This window comes from Agelaius tricolor, unplaced genomic scaffold, assembly GCF_023055355.1.
Source record: "Agelaius tricolor isolate 1412-34295 unplaced genomic scaffold, bAgeTri1.0.p SCAF_6, whole genome shotgun sequence".
Classification (NCBI taxonomy): Eukaryota; Metazoa; Chordata; class Aves; order Passeriformes; family Icteridae; genus Agelaius; species Agelaius tricolor.
The window spans coordinates 7,003,073-7,019,669 of NW_027269266.1; the positions used below are offsets into that span (position 1 = coordinate 7,003,073).

Genomic DNA, 16,597 nt, shown 5'->3' on the forward strand with positions numbered 1-16,597 from the left:
AAATGATGGCATCCCTCACCCTGCCCAGTCCTGGCAGGACAGGGAATGTGATTATGGGTGATTGTCACCCCAAAGACATCTGTGGCAGACACATTTATTACATGCAGAGTGTTTAATGCATGGTTTTGAGCAGGTGAAGGAAGACAAAGAGAAATCATCATTATTTATCATGTGCCAGATGGCAGGAATGCCAGAACCAGGATGGTTCTCCTAGGGACACACCAATATCACCATCAGTCAACAAAAAATTAAAATGATAGAAAACAAATCCTTGGAAAAGGCATGAGACCAGATTGCACAAGCAAGTTAGTAGCACCCAAAGGAGGATATTTCCTTACAGCTAAGGGGGTAAGTCCTGCCTTTTCCTTCTGCCTTCAAAAACTTGTTCTCATTTTCTAATGATGGCACTGAAAGTGCCAATATGGAAAGGAAATCTGATACAGGCTTGGCAACCGCCCCATTTTGAGCAGGAGATGAGACAAGATGGATCCAGGGTCCCTTCAGACAATGTTTTCAAGACTGTTTTTGTTTCTCTAAATTCTCATAGAAGCAGACAGGCTTTGAAATATGACAGCAATATGAGGAAACTTCACCATAAAAAGAGAAAAACCTTGCAGTCAGCATGGATGGGCATTACAGTCACGGTCATTCGGGCCACAGGAAGAATAAGGTGCAGCTGACAGTTCACCTCTGTCCCTCTCTGGAGCTAGGGACTTCATACAGAACCAAATGCTGCATGTCTGAAGGATGGCTGGGTCACCTGGGCCGTACAGAAATGTGTTTTTCCTGCTAATCTAGAGAATGCACTGCTCCAAATTTCATTAATGCATCATACAGAAAAGAGGGAGGATTTAGAGGATTTTTAGGGTGAACTGATCTTTGAAAAAAAAAAGAACTTATTGAAAAAAAAAAAAGAGAAAATGGCATGGTTTTAGTAGAAAGTTAAAAGGTCAAAAAAAAAAAGGGTAAAAAAAGTACCCCAAGGAAAAATACAAATACCATGTGAAGGGTTGTGCCAAAACACTCAAGCACTGCTGAAGGCTTGAGAAAAGCATGTGTGGCAGTGAAGTCCCACTTACACCATGTTGTAATATCTGAAATAGTGGGTCATGAATATGCCCTATGATACTGCTGCATTTGAAATATCTTTTCTCTTGTCCAGTCCTAGTATGACATGGGAGATGCAAACAGTTCATCATGCAATTATAAAAAGTTCCAGAAAATTCCACAGATGTCTTTTTGACCCTTCATAATTTTCCCTTGGTAATGTACTTAAGTTGTAACAATCATCTGAAAGACAAAATATGATGGGGAAGGTGGAGGAAAGGAAGCACTTACTGCTAACTCCATACTGGCGAGATAAATGCCAGTCATAATCTGACCTGATATTAATTTCTGTATGAGAAAGGGTTTTCAAAAGAAATCAAATGCTAAATACTTCTATGTAATTGTAAAGAAAGTAACCTGTGAAGTCATGGGCTATTAACTAATCACTATACTTCAACTAACAGCAGCATACAGTTGCTAGGTAACCCCTGATAAGATGTGTGCATTGGCTGGCTGAGAATTGCTGGAGAAAAGTGATTCCCTCTGCCAGCACCACCGCAACCCAAACCATCACTGAGTCAAACTGATTACAAAAGAGTTTCTGTTTTGACTGATTTTATAGGAGATAAATGGTGACTACGTTGTGTTTAGACAGACGGAATCTGCACGCTGGTTGATAAAATCTAAAAAAATGCAATCAATGAAGTGCATTTGTTGCTTTTTCAATGGGTTCATTTACCCTTGACATCATAATGCTGCATGCTGCGATCCAGATGATTTATTTTTATATATTGCATTATATTTCATAAGATGTAAAGAGTCAGATGACTGGAAGCTGACTCTGAAAATCAATGAGGAACAGATACCTACTGGCATATATGAGCAGTGCTTCCCTTCTACAATTTTTAAACACTTTTTACTCTATTTCACACTATCACATTTATGTGTTTGATAGAAATCTGAAATTCAATTCCATTTGAGCATTTTTTTCTTTATTTTCATTCACCGAGTTAATATTAAATAAAAATGAATGCTAAATCAATTCAGTAAATAGCTTTTGAGGAAATATTATACTGACTTGTTCTGAATAGAACAGAAATGAAAACAAGTTTAAAATCAAAACAGAGCAGGCATCCCCAATATCAAGAACTACATAGAAACTACTGGCAGAAAGGAATCGGTTTAATTTTTTATCCAACTGCTTAGCATTCAATGTAGTATCCATAAACTGCAAACTATTTTGGCAAAAAGACTTGATGACTTCTAACAGTGACCTGTAATGCCTTCCCTGTCCTGGAAAATCATACACTCTCAAGTAAATTATTTCAAAGCAATCAAGATAAATTCAAAGGTATTTCATCCATCTGAACTTCTGAATTTTACAGTGTGGGAGAGTTGTCTCCCTCTTCTGGAGGGAGGGAGGAAGCACTGGAAAGAAAGAACAAAAATAAGAGATGACATTATTATCTTTTTCTTCTGAGCTAGCTTTGAGATTCAAGGACACACCAGGGGTTTCTACACTACCAGAAGAGAACCACAGTTGTTTGCATACACTTTGAGTGGCATCACTATTTTTATATCCCCATCACACACCTCCTGTGCTGGCATCAGCCAGGGCTCTTTCCATGGCATACATTGCTCACAGCTTGATGCAACAAACTGTCCGACAACTATATTGAGAAACAGCTTGTTTGGTTTTTCTCATTTGGAAAACAAAGGCGCACTGCAAGCTGCGCTGACTGGGAAGTCGTACATCTTTAACACAAAGTAAAAAGGAAAAGAAAAGAAGAAAACATCCTTTAGATATTGCAAATGCCTTCCTCTTCCCTTGCAAAGTGCCCTGTCAGCATGGCTGACCCCATACCACTTCTCAACATCAGCCAAAAAAGAATGAACTCTTTATTCTCTTTGTGTTCAAAAGTTGATATTAGGGAACTTGCCAGTAAAGAGAGGGTTTCAAGCTACTAGAAAAGACTCTTGATCAGCTATGAAACTAATGCAGACTACAAACTATTCACTGCTTACTTAGGCCAGCAGTTGTCAGAGGGTTGCTCTGGAAGGTAAACCCACTGGGCCATCAATGCATGTGCTACATACAGAACTAAATGCACTAGGGTTGGGAGACCTGCTGGACTTTGAGATCTGACTGCTCAAGTGGAGTGTGCTCACACACTCTGTGGGCATAGCCTCAGTGTTCTGTCAAAGATAGACACAAATGGTTGAAGATCAATCAGGAATCCCCAGGACAGGCTTATCAGACTGACATGGAGTTTGGTGAGCATTATTTGCATCTGCAGCCAACACAGAAGACTGTGATATCCTAGTTCACCTAGTTATTTATATGACAGCACCATCCTGACACCTTAGATGTAACAGAGACCTATTCTGTCTTAGCTTTTAAACTGAATTCCATTTAACTATGCAGCCCCAGCTTTTGACTTTCCCTTTAATCAGTGACGGCAAATAAAAGGCAATTCCAATCATAGCTGGACTCTGCTGATTATAGAGCTCAGCTGACTACACTCCTATCACAGATGATTTAGTTAAGTGTCTGTACAGCTAAGTTTGGGGTGGATAAAGTCACTTTTCTAATCAGTGGGCTCATATCTCACTAGAGGGTAAGGGTGCAGGAAACTGTGAGCCAGTCTTTCAAAGCCCTGGGAAAGCCAGAGCCAGTCTCATGCGCTGAGATCCTGGAAACCCTGGATCTGCCACTGCCCACTCCTTCAGCGTCCCATGCAACAAGAGCTGGGGTAAAGTTTCTGAAATAACCTGCATGTACCATTTACCTTCTCAAGAAATGATCCAACAAACCCCTGAGCATCTGCTGATCTGTCAGGTATTTAGCATGAGGGAATGCACCCTGGTGGTTCCCTGTACCTGCTACATCAAGGTAATTAATCATAAGCATTTAAAGAGACCTGGCATGAAGCAAGGAAAGGATCTTCCTCTGAAATCTGTGCATCCTGTGTACAGCTGAGTGGGAATACTGAATTCAAACCCTGCAAATAAACCATTTCACTACAGAGGAGTTATGTGGTTCCTGTCCTCCTGAACCAGAAAAGCCACAGTTGACACAATTTTTCATTCTGCTCTCCTGACCTGTGGTCTGATGGCAGATGTTTTAGACTATGTTTTAAATTAAAGGCAGGTGCCAATTCAATATATTGTTGTGACATACAGATATATTAAAGATGGCTTCCCTCTTCTGTTTCTTTTGGCTATTTGCATTCTTAATCAGAGACAGAATTTGGCTGAGAATCTGGGAGTCCCAAGGATGAAGCAGAAAATTCAGCAGAAATTTAATTGCTCAAAATGTATCAAGTTGCCATATTTTGTTTATTTCCTGAGATTCAATTACGAAAATTACCAGTCTGCAACTCCAAATTGCATGACAACTGTTGAACTTACAGTCTCACAAGGATATTCACCCCAGAGCACAACAACACACACATCGCTCCACTACCATCAATTTATATAAGCTACCAGTAATTAGAAGGGGCAGAATAAACCCCACACTTCCTTTATTTCCTGACTGGTACAATGAGGATGCCATTCTATTGTCTCCTGGGTGGGATCTTTTGGTTCCTCTGTTGTTACTGTTTTTTCTAAGGCACATTGATTACAAACATGGTTTCACTTCACAAAATGTCTCAGTGCCCTCACCAGTCTGTTCATCCTTGTCAAATCAGAATTTCACACATTGTTTTCTGCACAGTCCCTAATCTTAGCAAAAGTTTCATTTCCCCAGTCCATTGCCACCGGCTATTAGTCTGGCACAAAACTCAAGCTCAAAATGAAAAAGATAAAACAGAGAAAAGACAGCAGACACAGCCACTATTGCTCTGTTTTGTCTTGTCAGACCTAACAAAATATGGTTAATAGCACTGTTGTGCTATTGGTGAGCCAGAGGGACCAGCAGGTGTGTCTTGTCATGCCCTGTGAACATTACCTATTCCTGAAATATTCTGTATCTGCCCATTAGAGTTTCCAAAGTTCAACATGTCAATAGACAGAGGAACATTTCATTGTCTAATGGATAAAACCCAGCAATAACAACATGGTATTAGCCACTGTGGACCTTACTGACCAACAGGGTCACAAACAACACCTGGATCTACTCCAAGCTTTGACTGTTGAGACCAAAATAGTAAAGGATTAAAATGCCAATTTAAAATTTCACACATTAATAATATATTTTTTAATATTATGGCATCCTGATATGATCTTATCTGACAGACTTTTAGCATTTTTGCCTACTTGGTACCAGCAAAGTAGAGAAATTGAACTTGTTTAGAAAGGAGACAATTATTTTTATTTTATATATTTATTATATATTTAAAGATGTAATAAAACACCATCCGTATGTTAAAAAAATTATCTGCAGATTCTGGTTTATCTGAGTGAAAAACTCTCTTCTCTGGTTTAGAAAAGAATGATTTTCTTTCAGCATTCAAATTTGCATGCCAATATACTTTGCATATAATTTACATAACATAGAGTATCACAACCACTTTGCTTCTTATTGTAAAATCCAAGATCAGCTCCTAGCATTTCATAGCTAGGATTATTAAAACATTTTGTTAAGTCAAGTCTGAAGATAAGCTTCCATCCTGATGCTTTGGAATTGCACACTAATGGGCAGGAAAGGTCAGTGTCTGGTTCTGACACTGGATAGGACTTTGGGTCCTAAAAATTTCTCATGGGCTTGTTTTTAAATCTTGGTAATTTCATTTAGTAACTTTACAGCTTATATGCTTTATTTTAAAATGAGAAAGGTGATAATTTTTATTCCCTTTCTATCCTAATCTTGTATTTTTCAGTGATTATCTTAATCACTCAAAGACACAGCTTTCCTGTCACTTTATGTGTGGGCAGGTACCCAGTGAGATCCCAATCCTGTCTAGAAAGCATTACTGTAATGCTTCGGTTAATCAAAACTACTCAGCCTTTTTTCAGTTAAATGAGTTATGCAAAGAAATATCAATTTGCTGCAGAATTATTTTTTAATAGGTCCACATAAGTTTTAGGGAAACTTTGAATAGGGAATTTCTTTTCATGTCAAAAGCATGATTTTTATTAATGTTCAGTTGACCGAAAGCTTTACCACCATCTATAGTTTAGTGTCAAAGCACTCCTATGGGGGAACCCAAAGTCCAAGCCTTCACCCATCTGAGTCCAAACAAGAATCTTGATATAAATCAGGAGCTATGTTGAATAAATACCTGTCCCAGGGTCTCATAAGCTATCTGGAATATTAAAATAGCTAAAAAAGAGAAAAAATTCCAAGAGGCTAATGCTCCATGTAGCTAATGAGGTTCAGCTCACAGAGAAGGGCCAAGCAGAAAATCAGGGTATTCCTCCTTCTGCATGAGGGCCTACACCTCCCCTCAAATCTGAGACCCAAATCTGGGTCTCTGTTGTGTTTCTGTAATGAAAAAAATTCATCCAAATGGGAGATCAGTAATGCTCCACACTATCAACAAGCACTGCAGCACACAGAACTGTTTCCTGCTGTGCACTGCCAAGTGTGCACGTGGTACTTTTGTGGGGAAGATCAAAATGCACACCCAGAAGCTGCCTGAGATACTTCAGCAGTGTGCAGTAGCAGCTCCCTACATGAAGGTGACTGGAAATGGGATCCAGGACCACAGCTGAGGTCCATGAAGCACCTGAAGCCTCTCTCTTACCTGTGGTAAGGACCTGAGGACATTACTTAATACACAGCCACCTTAAAAAGTTAATATTGGCTACATAGTGGTGTGAGTACTCATATGATGTTGGATATATTGCTTACAGGTAGCACTGCATTACTTATCTCCAGACACTGCTTTGAGAAGTATTATGCCTTAATATCTCTCTGTGGCTTAAATATAAGACCAGGCTGGATGAGGCTTTCAGCCACCTGGTCCAGTGGAAGGTGCCCCTGCCCATGGCAGGTGGGTTGGAACTGGATGATCTTTAAGGTTCCTGCCAACCCAAACCATTCTATGATTCCCTGATTCTATGATTGATGCTTCTCCAATCCATGTAAGAAGGTGAAGCGAATAAAGAAGAACTTGGTTCAAATGATGCTGCCTAACCTCAATGCAGGCTGCTGCTGTTCTGCTGCAGAACTGATGAACTTCAGAGTCAATTCAGGGTCTTAGGAAAAGGCAAAGAGACAAAAGGCAGCTCTCTAAGAATGCCTCTGATCAAATGGGAAAGAGTTAAGAGGGGCCATTAACACTCCCAGGCATGCATCTTGCTGGAGCAGGTAGCATTAGAGGAATGGATGACTCTCTCTTTTTGGAACAAGTAATGGAATTTCCCAGAAAATATCTAACTACCTTGCATTATCTGGCATCTGCACACCAGACACCTGTACAGCTGAACACCCATCTGCTATATATGCTACATGCATTTCCTTTCTCTTTTTTTAGCTTGGCAAAGGAGTTGATTAGGAAGATAAGGTCTCTGGAAAACATTTTGGACAAAGATGCCAGCACAGATTGTACAGTTAAAGATATCAGGTCTGCCAATACATGCACATCACACTCTGCAGGCTGCTTATACTTGCTTCACAACAATTTATTGCACAAATTACTGGAATTCTGAAATATGCCATATCTCCATATTCCTATTTAGTATAGAGTTCATAAAGAAAGGGTGCAATCCCTGTAACAAGCAATATTTCTATTCTAACTATTCTCTTTTCTTGGTCAGTGGGAATATCCTTTCTTTCAGAGCAGGCTTTTCCTACCTTTCTGCTCTCTCCTGCTACAGGCAATATAGCTAAATGTTGCATATATATTTTTGCTCAGTTCCAAATCTAAAAAAAATATGCTTTTTATATGGCAATTTCTCCAGGAATTCAATAAACTCAGTGCAGGCATTTTGAGTTTTAAGAGGACTGAGTCACACATTCCTGGTGTCTGCACAACAATCAGGAGCTGAATGGAACATCCCTGGATGTGGCACTGGGTGCCAGGGTTTAGCTGAGGTGTTGGGGCACTGTTGGACTCAATGATCTTGCAGGTGTCTTCCAACCCAGTGATTCTGTGAATGCTGTGTGTGTGAACTGCCCAGTGTCCAGTAGCACCCACAGGTCTGTCAAGAAAATGTCAGAAAACACAAGACCCTTCCACAAAAGAATGTCCTTAATACACACACACATATATATGAGTACATGTGTATATATGTATATATATGGGGTTATTGGTAGGATCTTAATGATGTGTCTGTCTTTTTTAAAAAGGTCATAAAACCCCGGAGAAGCACAATGAAGAAGAAGATATTGTGTGCAACTAATGACTATACTACTACTACTTCTAATAGTAATAATAATAATAGTAATAGTAAATGCTAAAGTATTTCAAGGCAAATACTTCTTTTAGGACAAACCAGATTTTCATGCTAGTAAACACAAAAAGAAGTATGAAGAAATATTTTAAACTGAGTATTTTAACATGCAAGTCTATTAGTTGAACAAATTACCTGATATAGAAAACATACTACTCTCACTTTTGGGAAAAATATAATACTTTTTTTTCACATTATATGCTTTTTTATATGTTGGCCAGTCAGTAACTGCCTGACTATTCTGTTCAGTGCACAGCACACAAAATACAAGTTATCTCTTCAGGCTGTGCATGTGCACACACAGATACAGAGATACACACACAAAATCCTGAAGCAGCAAACTGCACTTATCTTCTTCCCATTTTTATATCATACATATTTCATTAAGCTTCATGCAGAGTGTCTTCTGATTTATGGTAATTGTCAACAAAAGCAAAAAATGCCGACAATATTAACCCTGCAGTACTGAGGATTTAACTGGGATAAAATTAAAATGTTTAGGGGGGAAAAAACCCCCACAACACCCTAAACCACTGGGAGCTTGACCCTTGAGATGTTGTCAATTTTTTATTTAATTTTATTGTGTTTGTTGTCTGTAGAAGCAGATGCCAGCAGCAACATCTGATGTACCGGACACCTCCAGTGTTATCCCAGCATGCTCATGGCCTGGAGGACTTGGAGTAAGACTAATTTCCATATCAAACCCAATTTAGATGAAACATCTTGGTTAAAAAAAAAAAAAAAGAAAAAGAAAAAAAAAAAAAAGCCAGCGCATCAATAGCCCCTTGATTAGATTTTCATCTCCTGAGCAGACAAATATGAATATTTATTACCATGAATGCAGATTTCCCTCTTTCCATTGCTCTGATCTTGAATATTACCCACTGCTAATTTTTATGAAAATTTGGGCAACATAATGTTTTCACATAAACTGACAGTTCTTGAGATAATCCCATTATTGTTTGGTGGGAAATGACAGTTTCCGCTTATTCATGTGTTAACGAGGGATTAAATATTGTTTTTCATCACCATAATCTAAGATGGACTGGAAATTAAAATTCAAACATTGTGCATTAGCAGAGCTTTGAGGACCAGAATTTGTTTGCATTCAGTTAGTAAAGATCTGTAAATTAACAGTTTAACAATCAAGTGAAATCCATATCATAAAAGCAGCATTGACATTCTTAAAATGAAGCCATTACTCTACCTGCTAAAGGTAAAGAACCAGACAGACAGACAGACAGGTTGCAGAATGCCATCCCTTTGGGAGAGCAGAGTGCACAGAGAACTGTTGTGGTCCCTGGGCATTGCTGGACTGGGTCACCTTTCTGTGGCACAGAATGATGTCCCTTTGCCTTGTCGCAGGTGCTCAGATCACATTGAAAAGTCCCCCCCTGGCAGATCTCTCCAAGCACCAAAAGCAGCCACAGTGACCCTGGAGCTGTTTTCAGGCACGTGCTGTGCTCATGTCCTCCCCAGGTCTCACTGTGCAGCTCACAGACACATTTAATTCCTCACTGAAATGGGTGCTTTGCTGGAGCTGCACTGTTCCAGTTCTCTCCTTATCTATCTGTTATCTCCTCAATGCTTGTGCCTAATGCCCAGCAATTCAAATCAGAGACACCTACATGTTCCAAAGTGAAAACAGCAAGTCCCTGCTGGGGACTTGCTGCAGGTTCAGGAGCCACTGCATTGTTGTTTCTACAGAAACTTTGAGTTAGTATTTCAGTGAAGTATGTTTGCATTCTTATTACAAAAAAATACCCCCAACATTCCCCTTTGATACCAGTCAAAGTGAACACAAAATTAAAACTATGCTTAGTCAAAGCAACTCCAACACTTTTCTTAAAACTATCTCATCAGGATAAATCTGCTGATTAATGCAAAAAGAAACAAAAGCAAGCTCCAAAAAGCTAATTTAATAGGAATCATCATGTTTAAATTTAGAAACTTGCTAAAAGTTTTCTGACAAAAATTTGCTTCAATATGTATAACAGATAAAGCCTTGCATTCTGAAAGAGTCTGAAGTGATGGACACTACAGCCACGTTGCCTTTGAGGGTGGTAACTTAGTGATGTACAAGTGCAAAGCAGTTCTGAGAAGGATGAATAAGAATGTGCTATCAGGCTTTCCCAGAAAGCAAAGACCTTAAGTTTTACTTAAGCACTTAAAGCTTAGTACTAAAAAACCTAATGACACAATTCTTTTGACCCACAGCTGAAGTTTTAATTCTATGATTCTTTAATTTTAACATGCCTTTACATCCATGCTTCAAAGGTGACCACACTGAAACTGCCTGCTGTGAATGGTCCCTGGCCAGGACCTTGCTTAGGTGGAGAAGCAAACAGCCCAAGAGTCCTCACTGGCACAGGATGCCATGTGAGTGACTGACAACAACTTGGCAGTACAGACAAGTGGGAGACCATGACAGGCTCTGGGTCCTGCTCCTGTTCATTTTACCAGCTCTGGGCCCCTGATGTCAAGGATTCCTACAGGAAAGTTGGATATCTCAAGAGCTTGAATCTTAGAAACAGACCCTTACTCTCCCATGTTTTCAGACCAGAGCAAAGGTCCTGACAAAGGTCTTTCCATGTTGACCTATGTAGGAACATTTCCAGCCCAGAGTCTGCTAGAGAAAGGGCTGAGAGACTGGTATCAGCCACTTGTTCCTCTCCCTTAAATAGTTAAATATGTGTTTGAGATTGCTGGAAATCCACGTGTTCCTGCCAGGATCAAGCTCCTATATGTGGAGATGGAAGAATCTCCCTTTTCTACAATTTCTGATCATCTAGGTCCCTCAAACATCAGGCACTTTAAAATAATTTAATCTGCAGCCTCCCTAGCTGACCCATTACACCACCCAAGATTTTGTTTTCCTTTGAGTCATAATAACCTGGCTGCTGGTAGAAGGAGGTTGCTGAATTTCATGAATCAGTGAGATATCTAGTACAAACAATCATGCTCTCCTATTTAAAGATTCTCTATTAATATATTGAGTGCAGGCTGCCAAATCACAGTTAAGGTGAATAATAACATTGATTCTTAAACAGAATTACCCTGCAGTTTGCTCTATGTAGCCAATGCTAGAATCTAAATCTCTTCTCTCTGCAGATTTATAATGGTTTGTACAGGAACCTCTGCTTTAAAAACAATGGCATGACACAGCCTAAACCCAAGATAAATCCTTAAAACAAACACATGCTTCTTTTTTACCAGTACAATGTTAAAAAAGACAAAAAGGAACAACACTGGTAGATGCATAAGTTCCTGAAGCCACAAGGCAAACTGTATCTTGTTTCATTTTACATGATACTGAATAAAAATTGAATTGCTGTAGTTGCCATGGCAACTGCCACATCACTTGGCACTTCTGCTCCTTTAAATCACACAGTGCTACTGTAAAGGAACTCATGAACCAATGTGACACTTGAATACTTGTGCTTTATATACTGTTTCAGGAGGAAAACATAAATCAATATAGACTGATAGTTGTCTCTGAAAATCAGGTTTGATGTATTTTTCTTTGCATTATAATCTCCTCATTTCCTTGTCGTGTTCTTTAAAAATTTGTAAAGAAGATGGAGGGCGTTGTCACAATCGGAGCACAAGAAAAGAAATTACTACTGACACATGATTTCCAAACTGAAGCTGTGACCTGTCATTCAGATGTCAAAATACCTCTGCTATGCAATATTCAAATCAAATACAGGGGATAAACATTGGAACTTTGCCCCTCCACAACCAGAGACGGTGTGATATGTGACAGAAGACAGTCTCAGGAGCATCCAGGCATCTCTTTAACTCTAAACTTAGCAGCAGCTTAAAAGGAATAACAATATACTTAAAGCTAAGCATATTTTAAATGTTTGTAGAATTGGGGCAGTGACGTATATTGTCTTAGTATGCTCTGTATATAACATGCAGTAGCGGAAAATAGTTGACAAAATAATGTGGTAAAATGATACACGTGTTTCTGCTGCATATTTTTTGTTTTTAAACATTTAACACTTTTATTAACACTCTGGATGCAATTTACTTGAAAAGCAGCCCTCTAGTGGGCTATGTACTGTAATGAATAGTTAATAAATAGCATTAACATTATATCTAAATATTAGCTAGAATGCATTTTTCAAAAGCATACAAGGTCTTAAATAAATGAGCCATAGATCTTCATCACTCTCTTTGGAGAAATTTAATGTTCTGTTTAGCTTTATTCCTAAAATTTCTTGAAGTGTTACTTCTAAATGCTACTGTGTGACTAACTTCTGATTAGCATAATTTTACTATTCATATGTACTTACAAACTGTAATAGGGAGATATTATTCAGTGTTAGTAAAATTTCACATAAGTAGTATATTTCTAGTAGAATTCTATGGACAATATAATCTACTATTTTTTAAAGGTTACACAGCTTTAGAATCTGTAATTTGTGTGTGTGGGATAAGGTAAGTCTTTCTCATTATGCCTTCACCCAGAATATTTCAAGGATTGTACTCCTAAAAGCTTTTTATTTAATACCATTTCTCTTATTTCTATATGTAAATTTGCATGCCTTAAGGCAAAGAACCCCTCAGTGACCCGATCCATGCCTTGCCCACAACAATTCACGTGGCTCCAAACACTGCCCCTCCTGGAAACGTTTGTCTGCTGATCAACACAGCCACAGTGATCAGCAAAAGCCAACAGCAAGAGCTGTCTGTGGGAACTCCAATCTCACAGAACAGGAAAAAAGAAACTTCTTGATGTCTAAGCCATGGGGTTTATAAGAAAAAACGCTGAAGGCAGGCATGGGGAAAAAGCCCTCCCTGGTGTCCTCTGGTCTAAGAGCACTTCCCCTGCAGTGCAGAGGTGTCTGCCCTCACTTGTGGCTGTGCCTGGCTTCAGCCTAACCAGTTCTGGTAAAAGAAGGGTGGGTTTCAGTGAAGTCACAAAACAGCTCTGTCTCGGGCTAACACTTGAGTATTTGTACATGCACAGCTGCTGTTCACACACCATGGTCAGTCTCAGACCTACCTCATCTAAGTGATTTTGGGTACAGCACCCCTTCCAATCCTGGGTACCCCTGGGCAGTGCCTGCTCCAGGTCAGGAGCTTGGCTTGCCAAGGTGTTGCTGTAACACAGACAGCTGGAGTAGATCCCAGGCTGATTTGGTCTTTCTAACCCCAAAGCAAGCACTTAGCACTTTATCTAGTACTCTAAGATCAGAAAAAAGGTTTACACCTTATTCTTCAACAATTGAAAATGATTTGTCAAGTTCTGCACTCCAATTTTTTATGGATTTACAATCCAATATCATTCTATGTAAAATTTGGATGTATAGGGACAAAATCTGGCAACATTAAGGAAGGTAAGAAGCTAGAAACCTGCCCTCAGAAGCCTGAACATCACTGGAAACTCTGTCTTATCATGTCCTCTAGCTTCACTAGAATTTTTAAACACAGATTTCTTTATTATGGTAACATAATTTTATGCAACATCAACATAGTTCTACACCTATCAAAATATCTATAAATGAGAATATCCTGAAACATGTCAAAATATCACCGCTCTATTTTAGGACATCTAGAGGTATGGTGAAGCATTCATTTTGCATATATTTTGGGTTATTTCCATTTGCTTTAGAAAACTGTTCTAATTTTTGTGTCTGCCATATAAGAGCCATGATTCAGATCCTACAAATGAAGTTATGATTCCAATGATTAGTTTCTTCAGTGCATTCTTACTGGGAAATTGAAAGAGGTAATTTAATATAACTTATTCTGAAGTGGGTGCTGTTTTGTCACTTCAAGATAGGAACAGTGCCATTCCCTGGGTTTGTTTCAGGCCTCATTAATTGATTATTCAAATCACAGACTCTTATACCCCAAAACTGGATTACACTTTCTTGAGCCACTGGAGAGCCTGACTTGTTATTCAGAAACTGTGGTTGAAAACAAATTGCAGCCAAAAGCTGAATAAACATTTATTCATGTCAAAGTAATTCTGGTCACAGCCAACCTGAGCATGGAATTGGACTTAAAAATACTGTGTTCCACTGTAATTCAGTGGTGCCTATGTGAAGAGATAGAAGTTCCTAAAGTTCATCCTAAGTTCCTAAAGGATGCTGAAGGGATACCTGACATGGTGGCTCCTGTGCAGGGCTGTGGCTCGTGGTGTTTGCTGAGCTCCCTTGGGCTGGAGAGAAAACTCCTGGGAACAAATCCAGTTGCAATAATGTTGGTGTGGGACGGGGGCTTGTGCTGATTCCTGAACTCAGGAGGAGTCAGGTGGAACTGTGCAGCTGCTAAGGAGGCTTTCCCTTCACGTGAGACAAAGAGATGCCCAAGATCTTGCAGGAGTGCTCAGCCATTCAAAGCAACAAGTTCAACTCAAATAGTGGTTCACATCAAGTTGGAGTGGAGGAGAAAAGTTATGGGTCCTGCTTAAATGCTGTTTAGCTCTTCAGTTTTTTACCAGTATTGTGTCTTCCATGGTATTATGCAAATAGACATCTAAATAACACAACACATGCAGTCATACCCTCCTAGACACAGCTGAACAGCTGAAGATGACCTCAGTACTTCAGAGATTTATTTCATGTGTAGGAGATCAAAAGAAAATACTCAAAGCTTCATTGTATTTGAATAAACAAGAAGGTGTGAAATGCTCATGAAGGTTTTGTCTGGCACAAACATGCATGACAATGAAACCAACAAATCTCACATGGATACTGTAGAGGAGTTCTACTGTTTTTTTAGTTTTAGTTTTTTCCAGCTCCTGTTATAGGTGTTGGAATACTGCAAATAAAAAAGACACATTTTGGCAAATATAATTCCAGAGATAGTACCACAGCAATGCACAGATCCTCAAGATTACAACCTCAGCACTGGTTTTCTCTACAGCAGAGTTATTCTGGTTTTCTAGAATAATTGCCTTCTTGCAAACAAGATAAAATAAGATAAAATAATTCTCATTTTGAGAGTGTTGCACATCATATCAAACTCTAATCTAACTCTCTGGATCCCTGTACTGTTGAATATTCTTTTACAAATGTTCAATGTTGAGGTGGATGTACGGTGGAAATACTGGTAAAATCTGTTCTGTAATGGCCTGAAAGAAACTCTGATTGCCCAGATTCCAGACAGTGCTTTGCATTTTATCATTCACATTTGCCCTAAAATGTACAAAACTTTTAAGTCAACATCCTGAAACATGAGCAGCTTCTGAAGTTGCAGCTTAGGAACTCATTTTTAATCCAGCTAAAGCAGAGCCTACCGTCCACTGACACAACACAGCTAACTCAGGCCTAGCTGAGAGAATCACAAGCTGTGGAAATCTTTTACATGACATAAAGATGATGAACTGGATTGCAGCTGTGATAGACTCCAGACCCATGTTGTTAATGACTATATAGCACATGTTTATGCAGTGACATAAAAGCAATTCATCAGCTCTCCCTGGACTTGACTGAATGGCTCAGTAAGCTTGGTGTGAATTTCATAGTCTGTTGTTGCTTTTGAAATGTTTTTTCTTGAGATAGGGGAAAGTGATAGATTGAGGAGCTCTGAGAAGCATTTCTCATCTCCACAGAGGAAGACACAGTTTCCTTCCAGCAGCCAAGGCCTGGGAAGTCACTAGTGTCCACACATTCCTTACTGAGACACAAATCCTGTTATCATAGATCGACACCTAAAACAGATTCCACTGTCCAGAGCCACGCATGAATTACTGCTGAGCTTAGGAGAGCTCCTGCATTTGTTTTGACTGTGGCTCCATTTGCCACCACCATCTGGGCTATGTTCTCTTGAGGTATTTCAGATATGAAAATTGCCTTGCAAAATCAATCCTTTTTATTTTACAGGCCTGCATATGAAGATTATAAGTCCATTAAGTTTGTCATGCATCTCACCTGCTGTCCAAACAAAAAGGCCATTTCTCATTCTCTACTAAATTTTCATAAGTACTTTTGATTAGAGCATCTTGACTTGGATTTACTGTCACCATTACATATAATTCCATTCCTAATTCCAGTGTGAAGTAAAAGGAATCCTTATTCAACATGAAGCTCTTTCATTATCTTTAAATACATACTTTCTATTATTTCAATAATAATTATTCATCAGGATGAATAAAACACAAACTGCAAAACTGGATTACCATAGTTAAATTTGACCTGAAATGGCCTGAATCTGATAGTGTATCAACATAAAAAAAGCTTGGTCACAGCAC

At 39.1% G+C, this 16,597-nt stretch overlaps 1 protein-coding gene across 1 annotated transcript in view; it reads right to left on the reverse strand.

The window, feature by feature from the left end:
- The window catches only part of PTPRN2 (protein tyrosine phosphatase receptor type N2), a 635,322-nt gene that overhangs the window by 217,321 nt on the left and 401,404 nt on the right, over window positions 1-16,597 (reverse strand). The gene's annotated exons all lie outside the window — the stretch shown is intronic.